The sequence below is a fragment of the Schistocerca nitens genome, chromosome 3 (assembly GCF_023898315.1).
Source record: "Schistocerca nitens isolate TAMUIC-IGC-003100 chromosome 3, iqSchNite1.1, whole genome shotgun sequence".
NCBI lineage: Eukaryota > Metazoa > Arthropoda > Insecta > Orthoptera > Acrididae > Schistocerca > Schistocerca nitens.
This window is the reverse complement of record NC_064616.1, coordinates 921,376,940-921,398,247: the sequence shown is the minus strand read 5'-3', so window position 1 is coordinate 921,398,247 and position 21,308 is coordinate 921,376,940.

The window sequence follows — 21,308 nt, the reverse complement described above, 5'->3', positions numbered from 1 at the left end:
CTCACTACACGTGAATGAGCCTGTAGTGGTCACCCCTCAGTTGAGGATTTTTAGTGGGTATGGAGGTTGAGCAGGTGAGGTGGTGACACTACTGGTGTAGGAGGGCGACCTCAGGAGCTGGCGTGGGTGGCTCTCACATATCCTACTGCATCAGTGAAACATCAGTGTCTGGAATAACAATTGTTTACTGTAAAATGTACAGAGCTATAAGAGTCTAAAGAGATGCAGTCAGTGGCCAGGTGTGGAAGCACACGTGCCGCAAAAAAATGCTGCTGCCTTGTCAGTGAGTTATAACGTTGCTGCCATGGGTCAGTGCCACAGCCGCATGCTGTGCAGATGGTGGTGGCGGCGGCGATGGAGGTATTGCCCTTGTAGACTTTCCACAACGACCTGGCGCAGTTTCCACCTCAGTGCTCTCGAAGAGGGACGTGCGTTTAGGTGGGAGTCAACAGCACATCGCAGATGACACGTATCATGAAGGGAGAAGCCCAGGATCCCGATCGGCAACACAGCGTAAAGCCAGGAAGGCTGAAGCTTGCAGTCGCTCAGTATGACCCTTCGGCATGGGAAGGCGCAGGCTGTCCCACATTTTCTTCAATGACAGTGGCTGGCACGCAGCAGTGACAACTTGCAGTTGCTAAGTCCCACTACAGCTGGCTGGCCATGATCTCAGAGGCGGTGTCTTCTCTTGGCAGCACATCACGATTAGTCAGTCAGGCTATTCTGCATCTATCGAGACTACATTCCCTTGGAAACTGTGATACAGATGGGAGGACCAAACACTGAGAGTGAGACTTCAAAAACGGTCGTATTTAAAGGTGGGCATAATGTTTTCATGGCTGGGTACGCGGTCATTTGCCCTCGTTATATAGAGGTGTCAGTGGACTTCGCCCGACCATTAACAATAATAATGTCGTGTGGCTGGGGCCTCCCGTCGGATAGACCGTTCGCCTGGTGCAAGTCTTTCGATTTGACGCCACTTCGGTGACTTGCGCGTCGATGGGGATGAAATGATGACATTAGGACAACACAACACCCAATCCCTGAGCGGAGAAAATCTCCGGCCCAGACGGGAATTGAACCCGGGCCCTTAGGATTAACATTCCGTCGCGCTGACCACTCAGCTACCGGGGGCGGATTGTCCCGACTGTTGAGTCTCAGTTATTGTCCGTCCCCCCTTGCTTTCGCGCTTTCCATCCGTACTAACATGTCATTGAGCAGCTCAGCATGGAGGTTATATGCTATGGATATGTAGTGCAAGGCTCGAAAAATAACGTAACTAGGTGGTGTGATACTGCCCTATTTGTGCTTCTCAATTATGGATTGTATGATTAAGTGTAGAATGTAATTTATACTCGAAATTTCGGGGAACATTCTCAGGTTCACATGAAGAAACCGAGTCGGATAACATACTCCACCTGAGAACGTTCTCAGCGTTAGTAAAAGGGTGGGGGAAGCTGCTCAAAACAAAGAACATTCTCCAGTTTCGTATGAATGAAACTATAAGAGTATTTCACAAGCGGAGAGCATTCTACTGTACTACTGTATTTCTTTTTTTAATTAGCTTTGTAGCATACTCCGAGCTGAGTAAATTCTGTTGAGGTTAAGTTTTACCGACTTTTTGGAAGCAATGGAAGAACTTTTGTTGCTTGGAAGGCGAAAAAGGATATACATAACCCAAAGAATTACTGAAAAGAGGTACTGTAGAAGTTTATATGGGTTTAATAATACACTACTGGCCATTAAAATTGCTTCACCAAGAAGAAATACAGATGATAAACGGGTATTCATTGGACAAATATATTATACTAGAACTGACATGTGATTACATTTTCACGCAATTTGGGTGCATAGATCCAGAGAAATCAGTACCCAGAACAACCACCTCTGGCCATAATAACGGCCTTGATACGCCTGGACATTGAGTCAAACAGAGCTTGGATGGCGTGTACACGTACAGCTGCCCATGCAGCTTGAACACGATACCACAGTTCATCAAGAGTAGTGACTGGCTTATTGTGACGAGCCAGTTGCTCGGTCACCATTGACCAGACGTTTTCAATTGGTGAGAGATCTGGAGAATGTGCTGGCCAGGGCAGCAGTCGAACATTTTCTATATCCAGAAAGGTTCAAATGGTTCAAGTGGCTCTGAGCACTATGGGACTAAACATCTATGGTCATCAGTCCCCTAGAACTTAGAACTACTTAAACCTAACTAACCTAAGGACATCACACAACACCCAGCCATCACGAGGCAGAGAAAATCCCTGACCCCGCCGAGAATCGAACCCGGGAACCCGAGCGTGGGAAGCGAGAACGCTACCGCACGACCACGAGATGCGGGCCAGAAAGGTCCGTACAGGACCTGCAACATGAGGTCGTGCATTATCCTGCTGAAATGTAGGGTTTCGCAGGGATCGAAATGTAACGTCCACTGTTCAAAGTGCCGTTAGTGTGAACAAGAGGTGACCGAGACGTATAACCAATGGCACCCCATACCATCACGCCGGGTGATACGCCAGTATGGCGATGACGAATACACGCTTCCAATGTGCGTTCACCGCAATGTCGGCAAACACGGATGCTGTAACCAGAACCTGGATTCATTTGAAAAAATGACGTTTTGCCATTCATGCACCTAGGTTCGTCATTGAGTACACCATCGCAGGCGCTCCTGCCTGTGATGCAGCGTCAAGGGTAACCGCAGCCATGGTCTCCGATGTGATAGTCCATGCTGCTGCAAACATCGTCGAACTGTTCGTACAGATGGTTGTTGTCTTGCAAACGTCCCCATCTGTTGACTCAGGGATCGAGACGTGGCTGCACGATCCGTTACAGCCATGTGGATAAGATGCCTGTCATCTCGACTGCTAGTGATACGAGGCCGTTGGGATCCACCGATTCCATATTCTGCTAACAGTCTTTGGATCTCGACCAACGCGAGCAGCAATGTCGCGATACGGTAAACTGCAATCGTGATAGGCTACAATCCGACATCTATCAAAGTCGGAAACGTGATGGTACGTATTTCTCCTCCTTACACGAGGCATCACAACAACGTTTCACCAGGCAACGCCGGTCAACTGCTGTTTGTGTACGAGAAATCGGTTGGAAACTTTCCTCATGTCAGTTCGATGTAGTTGACGCCACCGGCGCCAAGCTTGTGTGAATGCTCTGAAAAGCTAATCATTTGCATATCACAGCATCTTCTTCCTGTCGGTTAAATTTCGTGTCTGTAACAAATCATCTTCGTGGTGCAACAATCTTAATGGCCAGTAGCGTAAAAACATTATTTGTCTGGCGAACCTCCTTCCAGAAAATCATGAAACAATAGGGGGTGACATTTCAGACGAAGTGAAAATTAAAAGATTTTTGATGCTATTAAGCAGACCCAAGTATTCAGACTGATCTACGAGAAGACTTAGGTAAACACCAAACAACTGTTTCATTGACATTTCCAGATGTTCATAGTCATGTCTTCTCACAGCATAAATCTTATACTTTGCTACATTAGAAATAAGTAGGCGGATCAGAAAAATTAATAACTGGCTTATTACAAACGTAGCAATCTGTTCTCGCAACTAACCGCACGGGTGGGCACTTAACGTACTGGATATGCGAGCAGACCATTATGCGTCGTGATTAACCAAAGCCGGCCGCTGTGGCCGAGCGGTCTAGGCGCTTCAGTCCGGAACTGCGTTGCTGCTACGGTCGCAGGTTCGAATCCTGCCTCGGGCATGGATATATGTGGTGTCCTTAGGTTAATTAGGTTAAAGTAGTTCTAAGTGTAGGGGACTGATGACCTCAGATGTTAAGTCCCATAGTCCTTAGAGCCATTTGAACCATTTGATTAACCAAAATTGTCACGTGTTAGAAAACTCTACAGAGTTTTGGAGTAGATGAAAATGAAAAGAGTTTCCCGCACATAGAAAATGCGGTAACATCGCAAGAAAATGCATTTTCGTAAAATGTCCATAATCGTTTTAATAATTTGTTGCTGCAAAAGTAAAATGGAAACATAGTGCAGTTCTTCCAGAACACACTGACACCTGCTCCATATTCGTACACTGAATAGTTTCCTTGTTTGAACGAGCTGAATGAAATGTAACATTACGCGTACGTTCTGTGCCGGACACTACAGATGACACACACCAAGAGCCTTTTCAAGAAGGAGAGGGGTGGGTGGCGGGGGGGGGGGGGGTAATGAGAAGGAACACCCTCGCCATTGAATATGCTTCGAGTTTTTTGTTCATACGAAAGTGCGAACTTTCTCAGAGAATGTTCTTTTGCTCTGGGAATCTTCTCCAGATGATGTTCTCTTTTTTATTCATACGAGGCAATGGAGCAAGGTGTTACGAGCGGCGCTCTGCCTTCTACAACATAAAACACTTGCGTGTCCCAGATACCGGCTGTGACACACAGTATGAGTCGGACCTAGTTCCATGCGTCACAAACTTATATACATACCCGGGAATTTAATCTGCGCTGCAGCAGCACCTAAGGATTTATCTGCGTTAGTGTGGAAGACTTGCAGTGAGGACAATATATTGATGTAGCACGACACTACTGAGCATTACTCCTTGTCAGTGTAGTATCGAAGACTACTTATCAATAACATTACTGTAATTCTATATAACTGAGCACCAACTGAGCACCACTGGAGAACCTACATCATTCAAAGTTATGAAGAGCTCAATTAATAAGTGTAAATAAAGTTATTAATGTCTTGTCTTTTGTTGATGTCTGATTGTGTTTATTGACACCTCCACGGAAAGACATGAAAAGGAATCACCTGTTGCAGTGCATTCACAGGAGGAGTTTGATCGTATATTTAATACTTATTCAGTAATTAGCCATAGAAACATTCGACAAAAGCATTTAAATTGCAGGGAAATAACACTTCAACTGCTTATTTGTTCATTTCAGAAGCTTGAATTATTCATTGCTTGAATACATAACACCACTACCTGCTGATTCTCTACAATAATGTACCTTACTCCTTTCAGATTTAGAGATCTTATACAGCATTGTGGAAAGTGCAATCCCACGAGTATAGGACCAGTATCTTGTCTGTATACATAAGGTGTAGTGAGGTTCCCGATTCGTTGAAAGATACCTCGTTCATTCAGACAGCTATCTGGCTCTACTGTAGGTTCTCTTACCATGTATGTGGCTGTGTATAGAACACCTTCCAAGCCGCTTTTCGCCCATCGTCTCTTCCTGTTGGTTTTCTTTTCGCAGCACACAGCGATTGCAATCGCAGTACATGCAAATTCTACATCAACAAGCGCCGACATGTTCGCTACAAAGACACAGTTCTAACTGATGCGTTTCAGGCATAAACATTGCGCAATAATATTGTGCCGTTCTTGGCCTCGCACTTTCGTGCAATATATTGAACCAATCTTCTTTTGCCTCTTCTACAATTTCCTTCCATCTCTCTTGGTCCTTTGCCAATACTCTCCAGTTTCTATAGCCCATCTTCCTAAGATCTTCGATTACTCCATCTTCCCATCTGGCTCTTGGTCGACGACGTCCTCTCTGCCCTCCTGGCTTTCCTTGTAATATTCTTTTTGGTACTTCTCTATCATTCATGCGAGCCACATGTCTCGCCCACCTCAGTCAGGGTGATTTCACTATCCTTCTGATGGGTTGGTCTTTGTATATGGTATACAACTCATGGTTGTATCTCCTCCTACATCTTCCTCTTTTACAGCTTGGGCCGATAATTCGTCTAAGTACCTTTCTTTCAAATGCATCCAGTGTTTCAATATCTTTAGTTGTTAATGTCCAGGCCTTAGAGGCATATGTAAGCACTGGTCGTATAAGTGATTTATACATAGTTAATTTCGTGGTACGAGTCAGGAGCCTTGAGGATAGAAGTCTTGTTAGGGCAAAATAGGCTCTGTTGACCAGTATTAATCTCTGCTTAATTTCAAAGGAGGTATCATTTAGATGTGTAACTGTCGAGCCCAGATACTTGAAATGTTCAACTCTCTCAAATGTATAATTGCCCATTGTTATTGCATTTGGCATATTTTCTCTATGTGCTTTTCCAGGTGCCATATATTTTGTTTTTTGTTCATTAATAATTAACCCCATGTTCCTACTGGCCTGTTCAAGAGCTGTAAATGTCTCTTCCATTGCTTTTTGGGTTCTAGCTATTATAGCTATGTCATCTGCGTAGGCCAGTATCTGCACCGATTTATAGAAGATCGTTCCTCTGTTCAGAAGGTTTGCGTTTCTCATCACCTTCTCCAGGGCGGCATTAAAGAGAAGGCATGCCAATTCATCCCCTTGTCGCACTCCATTTTTAATACTCAATGTGTTGTACATCATTCCTCCTATTCTTAACTGTGTTTGTCATTCTCACCAGCCTTACCAACTTTCTAGAGATTCCCAGTTCATCTTGAGCTTGATATAACTGCTCTCTATTTATGCTATCATAAGCTGCTTTGAAATCTATAAAGAGGTGACGCGTACCAACTCCGTATTCGTTTGTTTTTTCCAGGATTTGTCTTAAGGTGAATATTTGATTTATGGTTGACTTCCCAGGAAGGAATCCGCATTGGTACGGCCCCTTCTCCCTCTGTATGATTGGGAGTATTCTGTTGAATATTATATTAGAGAGTATTTTATATCCCAAATTAAGTAGTGTGATCACTCTGTAATTGACACATCCCATCTTATCTCCTTTCTTATATATGGGACATATGATACCCTCTTCCCATTGTTGGGGCATTTTCTCCTCTTCCCATATTCTGGTGACCATTTTCAGAAGACTTTGTTCCAGCTCTCTGCCTCCTCGCTTAAACAGTTCTGCTGCAATACCATCTGTCCCTGCCACCTTGTTGTTTTTCAATTTCTTCATGGCAGTTTTCACTTCTTCTATATTTGGTGGGGAAGTGTTGTTGTCTGGCTCCTCTTCCCCATTCGTGTCTGTTGGGTTCTCTGGTATAGTTATTCTAGGGTTGAGGAGACTATCAAAATACCTGTGCCATCTTTCGCATATTCCCTTCCCTTCACTTATTATATTCCCTGTCTCATCTTTTATTAAGCTACCAAAAGGCTTCTGTTCCGCATTCACCTTTCTATAGAATTTTCTTATTTCATTTTTGATTCTCATGAGCTCCATTTCTTTGACACTTGATTTTATCCATTCTCTCTTCTTTCTTTGGTGAGTCCTCTTTTCAGTCCTCCGTTTTTCTTTGTATTCTTCTACCATCCTCCTCGTAAAGTGTGATCGCAGTGTCCTTTTATAGTCCGCAGCTCGTGGTCGTGCGGTGGCGTTCTCGCTTCCCGCGCCCGGGTTCCCGGGTTCGATTCCCGGCGGGGTCAGGATTTTCTCTGCCTCGTGATGACTGGGTGTTGCGTGATGTCCTTAGGTTAGTTAGGTTTAAGTAGTTCTAAGTTGTAGGGGACTGATGACCATAGCTGTTAAGTCCCATAGTGCTCAGAGCCATTTGAACCATTTTGTCCTTCTATACGCTTTGTTCTTTTCTTCAGTTACTATTTCGCATTCAGTATCAAACCATGGTGGTCTTACTTGTCTTGTCCCAATTCCAAGTATCTCTCTTGCCGATGTCTCCACCGTCGTTTTTATCGCTTCCCACTGATCTTCAGTATTGTTATATTCTCCAGCGTTTTCCGAAATCCGAGTTATCTTTTCCTGATACTGTTCTCTTACTTCCTCTGATTCTAAAGTTGTTATATTTCTGTGCCCTGGGTTGGTCTCCTTTCGCTGCGTTAGATATCCGTGCCCTCACCCGTACCCATACCAGAAAATGATCTGTATCTATGTTTGGGCCTCTAGGTCCGATTTGTTTCTCAGCTCTATCAACATATGGTCGATCTGGTTTACTGTGTTTCCATCCGGTGAGTTACATGTTCCCTTATGAATTTCTTTATGTGGGAACAGGGTTTATCCTAATACCATATTTCTAGATGCTGCGAACAGTATAAGCCATGTTCCGTTATCATTGCTTGTTGCGTGTTTGCTGTGGGGGCCAGTTATTGGTCTATAAATCTGTTCTTTCCCCACCTGAGCTTTTAGGTCTCCAGCTATTATTTTAATATCCTGCCCTGGGCACTCATCATATACTCTTTCCAAAGATTCATAGAATACTTCGTTCTCTTCTTCTTCGGATTCTTCTGTTGGTGCATGGGCATTAATTATGGAGTAGGTAAAGAATGTCCCCTTTATCCTGAGTGTTGATAATCTTGGACTAATGAGTGTAAACCTTATTACCAAATGCTTTAATTGATGATGTACAGCAAATCCTGTCCGCTGCTCGTGATTTCTTTCACTGCAGCTATAGAATATATTCGACTCTTTCTTTTCTAAAACTCCACTCCCTGTCCATGTAATTTCTTGTAGTGCTATTATACTTTGCTTCAGACTCATTATTTGATCTAGCATTACTTTCTGTGCTCCTGGTCGATATAGGGACCTCACATTCCAAGTACCAATATATGGATCTGATCTACGCCTTATTTTTCTCTTCTTTCTAATTTTCCCTCCTTCATTTGCTTGTATTCCATCCTCTTTGTCCTTTTCCATGCCAGGTCCGTCTTCCTTCATCCGTCCGACTTTACTTTGTAGAAGTTTCGCAACAGTTGTTTTTTACAGAGAGCGCTGTCAACCCTACGTCCAACTCCTACCAGGGGACGGGTGATTTTTAATCAGGGTTTTCTTCCCTTAACCTTTGGAGACCCAACTCACAACTGCAAGGCGGTAGTTATTGTTTTGCTAGTTTTGGTCCGCCCAAGGTATTTTATTTCCCCAGTGTCCACCATATCTGGTGAACATTCCCCAATCCGCCACCTGGGGAGGTGCCCGATGGGAGACTAGCAACTCCACATGGGATTGAACCAATATTGTTGCTCAATAATTACTGAGCGTTTGAGGACCCCTTAGAAGTTGTACCTTGGGTAACACACATTACAGTCGATTGATGGATCGGTTATTCCCACATTTTTTTAATTATTATTATCCTATTTGTTCTTATCTTGTCTATTAAAGAATTATAAGCAGCTTGTTCCTTATCCCTACTGATCGATTCCTCTATACTTTGCTCTTAAATTTCCATAAGAATATGTGAATTTTATTTATCAGTAAATTCAGCAATGAACTCTGTAGAGTAATAAGGCATATCGGCCATTTTAAAATTCGGTGTACACGAAAAGAAAAGAAGCACCATACTGAACAAATAGTTGACTCACTTGTATACGCGTGCCATTTTTATGGCGATTTCCTGTCTACATGGTACGGTTTGTGTGTGCAGATGTGTTTTGCATGTGCACTTATTTCCTAAGCAGCAAAATCTTTCCTGGCAAAAAAAGCGTGTTCCAAAAGCGATGGTCAATAATTCACACATGGAAAGTAGAGGCCAAAAGTAGCTAAAAAGCTCCAACAAACATGGGTCCACAAATCAACCGTTGCCGAGGTATCACATTAATTCGGGTTGAGAACCAAATGTAAACGCCCCTGGATACCGCGCTATTTACGTTGGTATCTCAAGGTTTGGGATCGGCAATCTGTTGGTTTACGCATGTGCAACTACTTCCGTTTCCCCTTCTGTGCAGTATGCCGTTCCGGCCTCACAATCAGTTACGAAATTCAAGGCACCATGGACAGAGGTTACACAATGAAGAGTACGCTGGCATGCACTTCATGTATGGCAAAGCGAAAGGCAATACCCTTGAGGCTGCACGATTATGTGAAGAAGCCTTTCCCCTCCACAGGCAGCCCGACAGCCGTTCATTTAGCCGGTTATACCAGCACCTTAGAGAAACTGGGCGTTTCACACACCATGTACGAGAAGGTCGAGCCAGATCCATAACACCCCTTGTTGAGGAAAGGGTGTTACGCATTGTACACGAACGTCCGAGTATTTCAACAAGGATTATTCATACCCAAGAGCGTTGCTGAGTCACAGTAGTGTGTGGCGTATTTTACATTGGCAAGTGCTCTATCCATATCATCGGCAGCGAGTGCAAATCCTCAACAATGCAGACTTTCCTCCTTGAGAGAATTTCTTGCAATGGGTGCAACAAAAATTACCCTGAATCCGCTGTTTGTGAGCAGTATTCTGTTCATGGATGAGGCTGGATTTACCTGTGACGGTATTGTTAACTACCGTAATTGTCACATTCTGGCTGATGTCAATCCTACTGCAACACACGTATCACGAAATAAGCAGCGTTACTCGTTGAATGTCTATGCAGGACTAATCGGAGACCACATGACTGGACCACGGTTCCTACCACAGAGACTAACCAGACAGCATTACATGCAGTTCATGATGATGTCCCATTGAACCAACGCCAGAACATGTGCTTCACACGTAATGGCGTTCCAGCTCATTTTCATTTATGAGTGCATCGGCGTGTAATTTGGATGTATGGTCTACATTGGATAGATAGAGTAGGGCGTGTGCCATGGTCTCTGAGGTCTCCGGATTTAAATCGCATGAAATTCTGTGTGTGTGTGGTCACGTCAAAAGCCTGGTCTACGCTACTGAGGTGAACTCTATTGAGCACTTACGCTTGCGGATTGAAGTAGCTTCCAGAATTTACAGAATTCCCTAGGACTGTCTGAGAGGATTCGCAACTCATTTCAGAGACGAGTTCGATGTTGCGTTCAGATGCATGGGCAACATTTTGAACACCTGCTTTAACATTTAGAGATGTCATTCATTCCTAGACACTGATGAGGTGCAACAGAAAATGTGTTGTTTCTCGGCAACGGTTGATTTGTGGACCCATGTTCGTTGGAGCTTTTTAGCTACTTTTGGCTTGTACTTTCCACATGCGAATTATTGACCATCCCTTCTGAAACACCCTGTCACTACTGCTATGAGGCAAAGAGCAAAACCCGCTGAAACCAGAGACATAGAATACTTCTTTGGGTGAAATCATGAAGGTAAGTGTAACTGAAACTCAATTTTTCTCATAGAGTAGAAATATTACAAAATGCTGTTCTGAATATATACATTTCCAACAGAAATTTAATCTATTCTCTTAGGTTACTGGGTAATGACATCTTCGGGAATTGGACGTATTTGGAAACAAATAGCCAAAAATTTGTGACTAGAGAGAAATGTAAATGTCATTGCTGCTCGTTTCCTGGCAGCATTTTAAGTTTTTCGTTTAGGTTCATGCCTCGACCATACCCTCAGAAATCGCGACGTATTAGGAAAAACCGGCTAAATATTTGTGTCAAGCAAGAACAGGAATGTCATTACTGGTCGTCTCACCTGCAGCAGTTTCGTCCTTTGTTTCCTAATCAGAAAAAACTCAAAAAATCGAAGAAATTGATTTCTGGGAGAGCACGCTTTTACGAGGTCTGGCTATAAAATAACGTGACTATTGCTATAAAACATGCATATTTAGCTACTGTCATCCTCAATATATTGCCCTCCTCTATCCCTATAACGCTGCATGCGAATTTTCCATTGATGGCAACAATGATGGAAGCCTTCCTCTGTGATATCCTTGATGATGCGTGCCGGTTTTTCTTTCACTGCTTCAATGGACTGAAATCTTGTTCTTTTTAATGCAGGTTTGATGTTGGGGAATGAATAAAACTCACATGATGCTAGGTCAGGTTAACAAGGTGGGTGGTATAACACTGGGATAGAATGAAATTTTCACTCTACAGCGGAGTGTGCGCTGATTTGAAACTTCCTGGCAGCTTAAAACTATGTGCCGGACCGAGCCTCGAACTCGGAACCTTAGCCTTTCGCAGGCAAGTGCTCTACCAACTGAGCTACCCAAGCACGACTCACGCCCCGTCATCAGAGCTTTAATTCCGCCAGTACCTCGTCTCCTACCTTCCAAACTTCACAGAAGCTCTCCTGCGAACCTTGCAGAACCAGCACTCCTGGAAGAAAGGACATGCGGAGATATGGCATAGCCACAGCCTGGAGGATGTTTCTAGAATGAAAATTTCACTCTACAGCGGAGTGTGCGCTGATATGAAACTTCCTGGCAGATTAAAGCTATGTGCCAGAGCGAGACTCGAACTCGGGACCTTTGCCTTTCGCGGGCAACTAAGCTACCCAAGCACGACTCACGCCCCGTCCTCACAGCTTAAATTCCGCCCGCGAAAGGGAAAGGTCCCAAGTTCGAGTCTCGGTCCGGCACATAGTTTTAATCTGCCAGGAAGTAACACTACACTAGAAACCTCTTAACAGACAATGTGGTGTGAGGTGATGCGTTATCTTGATGCAGAACCCGGAATTTGGTCTTATACAATTTGGGTCTTATTTTTTTGCAGAGTTGAGCAAGAACCTTAAGGCAACTGATTAATAGTCCATAACCCAGAAAAAACAATCATCATCGTTTTGAATCTAGATTTGCTCCTTCGAACTTTTTTTGCTCTCCGTGAAGTTGGGTCTTCCAATGCATGTACTGGCGATTATATTCTGAATCATAAATGAAAAACCTGTGTTCGTCCCACGTTATTACCTTTTCCAAGAAATTAGAATAATTTTCAATGGTATTCAAAGTGTCAGTACAACCATTTTCACAAGCTTCTTTTTGTCCGCTCGTCAGAATTTTCGCCACCAGCTTTGCACACACTTTTCTTGCATTTCATTGGTTTATGTAAAATTTGCCTTACACATTCTTTGTCAATTCCTACAATTTCAGCAATAGGTCGGTTACTCAATCGACTGTCGGATCGAATCAGATTACCTAATGTTTCGATATTTTCATCCCGGGCGTGAGTCATCTTCGTCTTCTTGGCCATCTTGGAAACGCTTGAACCACTCAAAAACTCGCGAAAGTGACAAGCAGTCTCCACCATACACTCCTTTTAGTAAAACACAGGTTTCAGTAGCAGTTTTTCCAAGTTTCATGTGAAACTTCACGGGATTCATGGCTCTATTATTACATTTTGCCATTTTTCTGCAAAACAAAGTAACATCTCTTACATAAATGTAGGCTGTGGCCATACTAATTCGTCTACGGACACCAGAGGTGCCGCATTCGACTGAGAAAGCTTCAAATCACACAGCTATTCGCCGTTCATTTTTGGCATATAAGTACTTATTCTGTAAAAGTGTTAGACCTCTTTGTTTATAACCACGTCTTGTATATGTAAATAACATAGAATAGTGCAGAACATAGCTATATTAGATGAATAAGAAAGTTCCCAGAATTTGTTATAAATGCTAAGAAGATAAAAAAAGTTTGCATCTAACAGGAAGCGAGCCTACTTTCTTACTCTATATACTCCATGGCCTCAAACGCTACTATTACTCTACACTAGCAACAAGAAATAAGGCACTACGCTATCGTTTATGTTATAGTCACCTGAGGGTTTTATTACCGATGAATCAGTATTGACATTTAATTATATAAAATCGAGCTGTGGCTGACCTTATTGTAATAAACCTTCAATTGAAATGGCATACAGCCAGTTATAATACCAAAACTGCAAAATACAACAAACCAAAATGGCATCTGTCACTTGCACACAACGAGTGACATGTAATTTTGAGGTCACTTTCCAGTAAACTGAGTGTGGTGTTAGCTTCTTCTACTGAAGATGCTGTTGTTACAAAAGCTCTTTGACTGAGAAGCCGCTCATTGGCTAATGGTATAGCTAGTATCATTAGTGGGAAACAATTTTATGCTCAGGACATAAGAACTCCTGTGTTTTGCAGCGAGAGATTTTGAAAATTATGCTCAAATTTCTAAAGTGAATTTCCATAGTCATGAATTTCTTACACGTGTGTCGCCCAACACAATCCTTACATCTACACTAGTGTTTCCATACGGTTGGGTTGCAAATGCTATTTAGCGATTTTCAAGATCGCGACAAATTAAATTATTCATACAAGAGCTGCGCCCCTTTTAGCTGAAGAGCGTAGAGTGCTATTGACAAAGAAAAAACTCACCCACATATGTTGGGTAAGGAAATGGGCATCTCATAGGAATCATTTAGGAACAGCAAATATACTAATAATGGAGTTATCCGCCGAGGACGACGTTTTGTTCGAAAATCATTTTCGGATGAGTAAAATCCATTTAGCAATGGTAATATTTACACTCAAATATAAAAGAAAACAAATATTATCATTATTATGAAATATTTGCACTTTTGACAGTTCTGCAGTAACATGAACCTCAGAAAGTACACAGATTCAGTTTCAATATTTCTTAAACCATTTGAACACTCCAGATGATGATATGTTACTCCCTTAGAAAAAAGTGATTATAAAGAGTTGCTGAATGCTATAATTATTATCCAGTCGCACTATTTAAGAACATTTTGCCACTTTAGAAAGTATTTATTTATTTAATTGAAGACAAAGCCCATTATTTTGGCATCAAGGTAACTTTCCATATACATAAACAAACGTTTCTCGATGTGTGCTGTCTAACGAACCAGTGCAGAATGCGAGCAGATCCACCTCTGGCAGTTGCTGATGCTCATAGGTAATGATGGGGGAACCGACATCATGCAAGAAAGGAAAATGCCTTTCAACATTCATAACTTGTGTATAAGGTGGCATGACAATTTGCAAGTAGAGTGTTTCCACATGTAGACTGACTTACTGGGTGGGGATGGTAGTGGGGGTGGGGTGTGTGCGATGTTTGAAAGAGAGTGATGCCTGTGGAAAACCAACTTAACTCCATCTTCCAGCAGGTTTGCGCAGGTTTCAATCTGCACTCGTCATCTGTCTGCAAAGAAATCATATTGTGTTGAAAGCAAATTTGTGCAGACATAAGATTTGCATAACCTGATAAATTGGGAATGTGAGCAAAATTGCCCAAATCTGTGGGCAGAAAAATAGTAGCCTACTCTACACTGGCCAGAGCTTTCAATATGATAACACTATGCAATTGTTAAATAGACAGTCGGACTTTTAGAATGGGTCTCTCTAATACATGCAATTATGCTTTTAGCATAATGCACAAAAGCACAAATCACTGATATATTATCATTTGAATATCTACAAATGTAATTTAATAAGTGTCGAAAACCATGAAATATGAAAATGGAACATTGTGCACAATGCAAAAACCTAGTACTGTATATGACAGAACTTGTCAGTAGCTCAAACATAAATGTAATGCTATGATTAACACATGTGACCCAGAGTCAATCAGCATTACTATTCCCATTTAAATGGGTGAGAATGGAATTTTGACAAATGACAGATATTACGGTACATGAGAACCAAACATTGTGGAGCTGTCAGTTCCACTGCAAGAAAAGTAAAGGTGTTGATTAGATTAGATTAGATTTACTTTCAGTCCAATTGATCCATAGTGAGGAGGTCCTCCAGGATGTAGAACATGTCAGAAAAACAACAATACATGACAAATATTTACAACTCAAACAAATAAGCTAATGTACCATTCCACAGGTCCCAAGTGGAATGATCATCATTTTTTAATGAACGCTATATGAAAGAATCATTTCACAAATACTAATGCACTGAATTTAAAATAAAAAAGTTTTTTATTTATTTATAAGGTAATAAATATGTAGTACAACTACTATAATACTTATTTACAATGAACACGTTACTGCACTGAAATGGTACAGAAGTTAGATTGTACTTACACACAAACACACACACACACACACACACACACACTTACTTACAATGAACGCATTACTGCACTGAAATTGTGCAGAAGTTATATTGCACATATATATAAACACACAAATCAGTTGGTTCTACTGAGAAATTCATCAATGGAGTAGAAGGAGTTGGCCAACAATAAATCCTTTAGGCTTCTCTTAAACTGAATTTCATTGGTTGTTAAGCTTTTTATGGCTGCTGGCAAGTTATTGAAAATGTGTGTTCCTGAATAATGCACACCTCTTTGTACAAGACTAAGTGACTTTAAATCCTTGTGAAGATTATTCTTATTTCTAGTATTGTTTCCATGAATTGAGCTGTTGGTTTGAGAAAGTGATATATTTTTAATGACAAATTTCATTAAAGAATAAATATATTGGGAAGCAGTAGTTAGTATCCCTAGTTCCCTGAACAGGCTTCTGCAGGATGTTCTTGAGTTCACACCACATATAACTCTTACTGCACAGTTTTGTGTCCGGAAAACTTTAGCTCCGCTTGATGAATTATCCCAAAAAATAATCCCAAATGACACTATGGAATGAAAGTAAGCATAGTATGCCAGCTATTTCATTTTTATATCCCCTATGTCTGACACAATTCGCATTGCAGATAGAGATTTGTTAAGACGCTTCAGCACTTCTGTGGTGTGCTTTTTGCAAAAAAAAAAAAAAAAAAAAAAAAAAAAAAAGAAAAAATGGTTCAATTGGCTCTGAGCACTATGGGACTTAACATCTCAGGTCATCAGTCCCCTAGAACTTAGAACTACTTAAACCTAACTAACCTAAGGACATCACACACATCTATGCCCAAGGCAGGATTCGAACCTGTGACAGTAGCGGTCTCGCAGTTCGAGACTGAAGCGCACAGAACCACTCGGCCACCAGCGGCCGGCCTGCTTTTCGCAGTTGAATTTATTATCGAGCTGTAATCCCAATAATTTAACACTGTCCACTTCTTCTACCTGCTTGTCATCGTATGTTAGGCATATACTCGTGGGACACCCCTTACAAGTTCTGAACTGCATGTTTAGTGACAAGGAATTGGCAAGGAACCAGTGATTAATGTCCACAAATAATTTATTATCTGATCTTTCTAATACTGCACTTGATTTGCTATTTATTGCAATGTTTGTATCATTGGCAAACAAAACGAACTTGGCATCTGGTAATGTTGCTGATGAAAGATCATTGATATACACAAGAAAAAGTAAGGGCCCTAAAATGGAACCTTGTGGGACCCCCAAATGTAATTAGTTCCCAGTTGGATGTTGCCTGAATGCTTGATACATGTGTCTTTCCTAATAACACCCTTTATTTCCTGCCAGAGATATAAGATTTGAACCATTTTGCAGCATTTCCTGTTACACTATAATATTCTAATTTAATTAAAAGGATATTGTGATTTACACAGTCAAATGCCTTTGACCGATCACAAAATATACCAGTTGCCTGCAATTTTTTCTCTAATGAATTAAGCACATTTTCACTGTAAGTGTAGATAGCCTTCTCAATATCAGAACCCTTTAGAAATCCAAACTGCGACTTTGACAGTATGTTATTTGAGATAAGATGGTTATAAAGCCGATTGTACATTACTTTTTCTGAAATTCTTGAGAATGCAGGCAAAAGTGAAAGTGGACGGAAATTTGATTCTATTTCTTTATCTCCCTTCTTAAACAGTGGCTTACCTTCAGCATATTTCAACCATTCAGAAAAATATTCCACTGATAAACGACTGGTTGCACAGATAGCTTAATATGTTACTTAACACAGAATCACATTCTTTAATTAGCTTTGTTGATATTTCACCATACCCACTAGATGTTTTTGATTTTAAAGATGGACATTATTTCAGCTGGTGTAGTGAGGGTCAAAATCATATCATGGAAGTTACTTGAAATGTCTGGTCTGAGATATTCCATAGCAGCATCTACAGAACCTGACAACTCCATATTTTCAGTAACAGTTTGTTAAAAAGTTCTGCAACACTATACACATCTGTCACCAATGTATCATTTACTCTTAATGCTATTTGTTCCTCTTCATGTCTTGTTCTACAGGTCTCCTCCTTCACTATATCCCATATTGTCTTTATTTTGTTATCTGATATGACTATATTTTCCTTGTAATATATTTTCTTTGATGCCCATTTCACAGTCTTTAATATTTTGCAGTATTTCTTGTAATGTGCTATAGCATCAACATTGGAACTGTTTCGGATTGACAGATACAGTTTTCTTTTTGTTTTACAAGATACCCCTATTCCTTAGGTAATCCAGAAATTGCTGTATTAAATTTAAGATTCACAAAATGGTTTCTAATGTTATTATAAACTTGTTATATCAAAGGAACTTCATTGTCATTTTTTTAAATGTAAACAGTCAGATGTAGTGACATATCTGGTTTGACAAGCAACACTCTTCTAACTAGATATTTCTGAGTATTTAATCATGGGTGTTGGTTTGAAAAAGTGATATATTTTAATGACAAATTTCATTAAAGAATAAATATATTGGGAAGCAGTAGTTAGTATCCCTAGTTCCCTGAACAGGCTTCTGCAGGATGTTCTTGAGCTCACACCACATATAACTCTTACTGCACGGTTTTGTGTCCGGAAAACTTTAGCTTTGCTTGATGATTTGCCCCAAAAAATAATCCCAAATGACATTATGGAATGCAAGTAAGCATGGTATGCCAGCTTTTTCATTTTTATATGTCCTATGTCTTATACAATTCGCATTACAGATGGAGATTTGTTAAGACGCTTCAGCAGTTCTGTGGTGTACTCCTCCAAGTTGAATTTAATCTTCAGCAGAATATTATATTAAGTTGATGAAAGTACATCTTACAGCAGTGTGTTTGAGGGCAATGGAATTTGTATATGTGCATGTCAACACATGGTTCATAACTAGAGTGAATTAAAGGTAAATTCCACAGTTCACTATTACAATACTAAAATTCGAACTTTTCATATAAACTATGAATCCTAACCTAAAATTCAGAATGGGATTTTTTCTTCTGATGCAAAAGTTTATAGCAGGTTTCTGGTAGATGTCAGGCAGGGAATTGAAAATCCCTAGGTACTTCTATAATATATTAGAATATATATAATTTAAAACATGTCTCAAAACGTAAATGAGTCTTGTAACAATTAATATCTTATGCAACTGAGATACTGTAATTCTTTTCTTTATAGTCTTCTAAAAGACGGAATACGTAGGTTCATGTGTGTTATTTCACTCAATGTGTGTTTGGACATCAGTGTCGAAATAGATAAATCCTTGTAACTTATTCCTGATGGCAGGAATTGTAATTTCGCTATCAACCGTTCATATGGCGAAATTACTCATGTCATAGAAGTATTTCCACAATTATGTGAGGAGTTACGAGCTTTAATAGATATTTTTATCTCTCCATTTCTTTCGCAAATAATTTCACCGTGCAACTCTCTAGGTAAATTATGATGTGAAAACTGCCTTCAGTAAATGAGACACGGTCTTGTTTATTTAGATTGTTCTTTTTGCCTCTGACACTTTGACATTATTAAGACTAATTACGAACACAGTTCACAGCAAAATTCTCTACGTTATCAGTTAATGTTCTGAGCTGAATATCCTTCTCGAGGATTTAGCAGCTAGACACTGAAAGTTCTTGCCTAGGCTGATAGATAGTGGGCCAACAGTAGATTGGAACCACCGAGATTTGTGGTGATTAGTGTATGCACAAACATTTGCGCAGATAACTGGGTCAAAGTATTTAGTTGTGCACTGGCTTTATGTAACAATGAATTATCTTCCGAATGTGTAAATGTTTGGTGGCTTGAAAAAAAAAATCGAAACAGAAATCCAGTTAAGCCCGTATTACACAATGCGCCTAAGCTGTACAGCTATGCACCAGCGCCCCTAACGTGCATACCTGTAACTACAGACTGGTTGACTTCCGACCTATTACACCATACACGCGGAATATACCTAGCGCGCATGCACTGCAGCAGACGAGATGCGCGAGCAGCAGACGATACGCGCAAAAAGAAAATAGAACTGTCTGATGTCTTGTAAAGTCGTCCTTTCTACCGCCAGCAACTCAAGGGCGACTTTATGATATACTGGAACGTCATACGTTCAAATTGTTTCTGTGAACTCAAGGTTCCTATTTCATAAGAAATTGTTTTTACCATTATTTAATAAGCAATTGTTTTTCTCTTATGTAGGTTAGTACTGTTCTGATTTACAGACTCAACAGTTTTATATTGCGACACTTGGTTACACAGGTATATCAATATCGAAATTTAGCAGGCCGGAGTGGCCGAGCGGTTCTAGGCGCAACAGTCTGGAACCGCTACGGTCGCAGGTTCAAATCCTGCCTCAGGCATGGATGTGTGTGATGTCCTTAGGTTAGTTAGGTTTAAGTAGTTCTAAGTTCTAGGGGACTTATGACCTCAGCAGTTGAGTCCCATAGTGCTCAGACCCATTTGAACAATATATCGAAATTTACATTTATACAGCATATTGCACGTGGAGGATCCAGTTGTTTTTGGAGTTAATGCCCTGGCAGTGACAGTAAATCTTCGAATTAGGGCAGAATCGCGATGGAAACGAAAACTCAGACGTTGTTGTGTTCGACCCTGGCTGAAATGAAGGGACGAAGACAGGGAAATATATTCACTGTTAACAAAAGAACTGAGGCCCGAAGATTCGCAAGAATTTCGGAACTTAGGATGGACATGGCCACCTTCGAGAAGCTGCTGTCTATGATAGAAGATGGAATCAGGAAGTGTGACATAGTCATGAGGAAGGCTATCTCACCTTCTCGAAGGTAAGAATTATATGTTTATACATTTTGTGATCATATCAGCCAAGATCACTGATAAAATACCGGTAAACGCCCTGTTATGTTGCAGGCTGGTTGTAACATGACGTTTCCTGGCGAATGGGGAATCTTTTAAGAGTCTGGCTTTTAGCCACAGAATAGCAGAAACCACCATTTCAAAAGTTGTTGTGGACGTATCACTGCAATTTGCAGCACTTGAAAGGACCAATACTTAAAGGTGTACTTGTGTTATTCCTCCAAGTTCTGAATATACGGTATATAAATGCTCCTCAGAGTTTTTCAGTCCTCGTCTATCGCACTGCGCGAATCTGCACGTACTTTGTCGACAATCACTGCCAGTTTCTCTTTTCTGGCATGCTGAATAAACAAATTGGGCTCTGAGCACTATCGGTCTTAACTTCTGAGGTCATCAGTCGTCTAGAACTTACAACTACTTAAACCAAACTAACACAAGGACATCACACACATCCATGCCCGAGGCAGGATTCGAACCTGCGACCGTAGCGGTCGCGCGGTTCCACACTGTAGCACCTAGAACCGCTTGGCTACTCTGGCCGGCCTGCTGAATAAACAAGAGATGCAATAGAAACAAACATGAACTTTCATAAGCTAAGGCATTACGATACAAATCGAAAATCACCATGTGGCGAATATGCATATCGCTCAGAAAGAAATAACTGCCGACGTATCTTTTATGATACAGAGAGTCACATGTACACCTTTTCTCGCTGTATGACTGAATTAAAACGCTTAACGTCTCTTTGCTCCATTTCATTTCTAGAATACGAAGTAATCAGTAGAAATTATGCTTTCACAAACAGCTAGTATAATAGAAAGTCTACTGAAAAAAAAAAGTTTTTTCTATGCATTTATG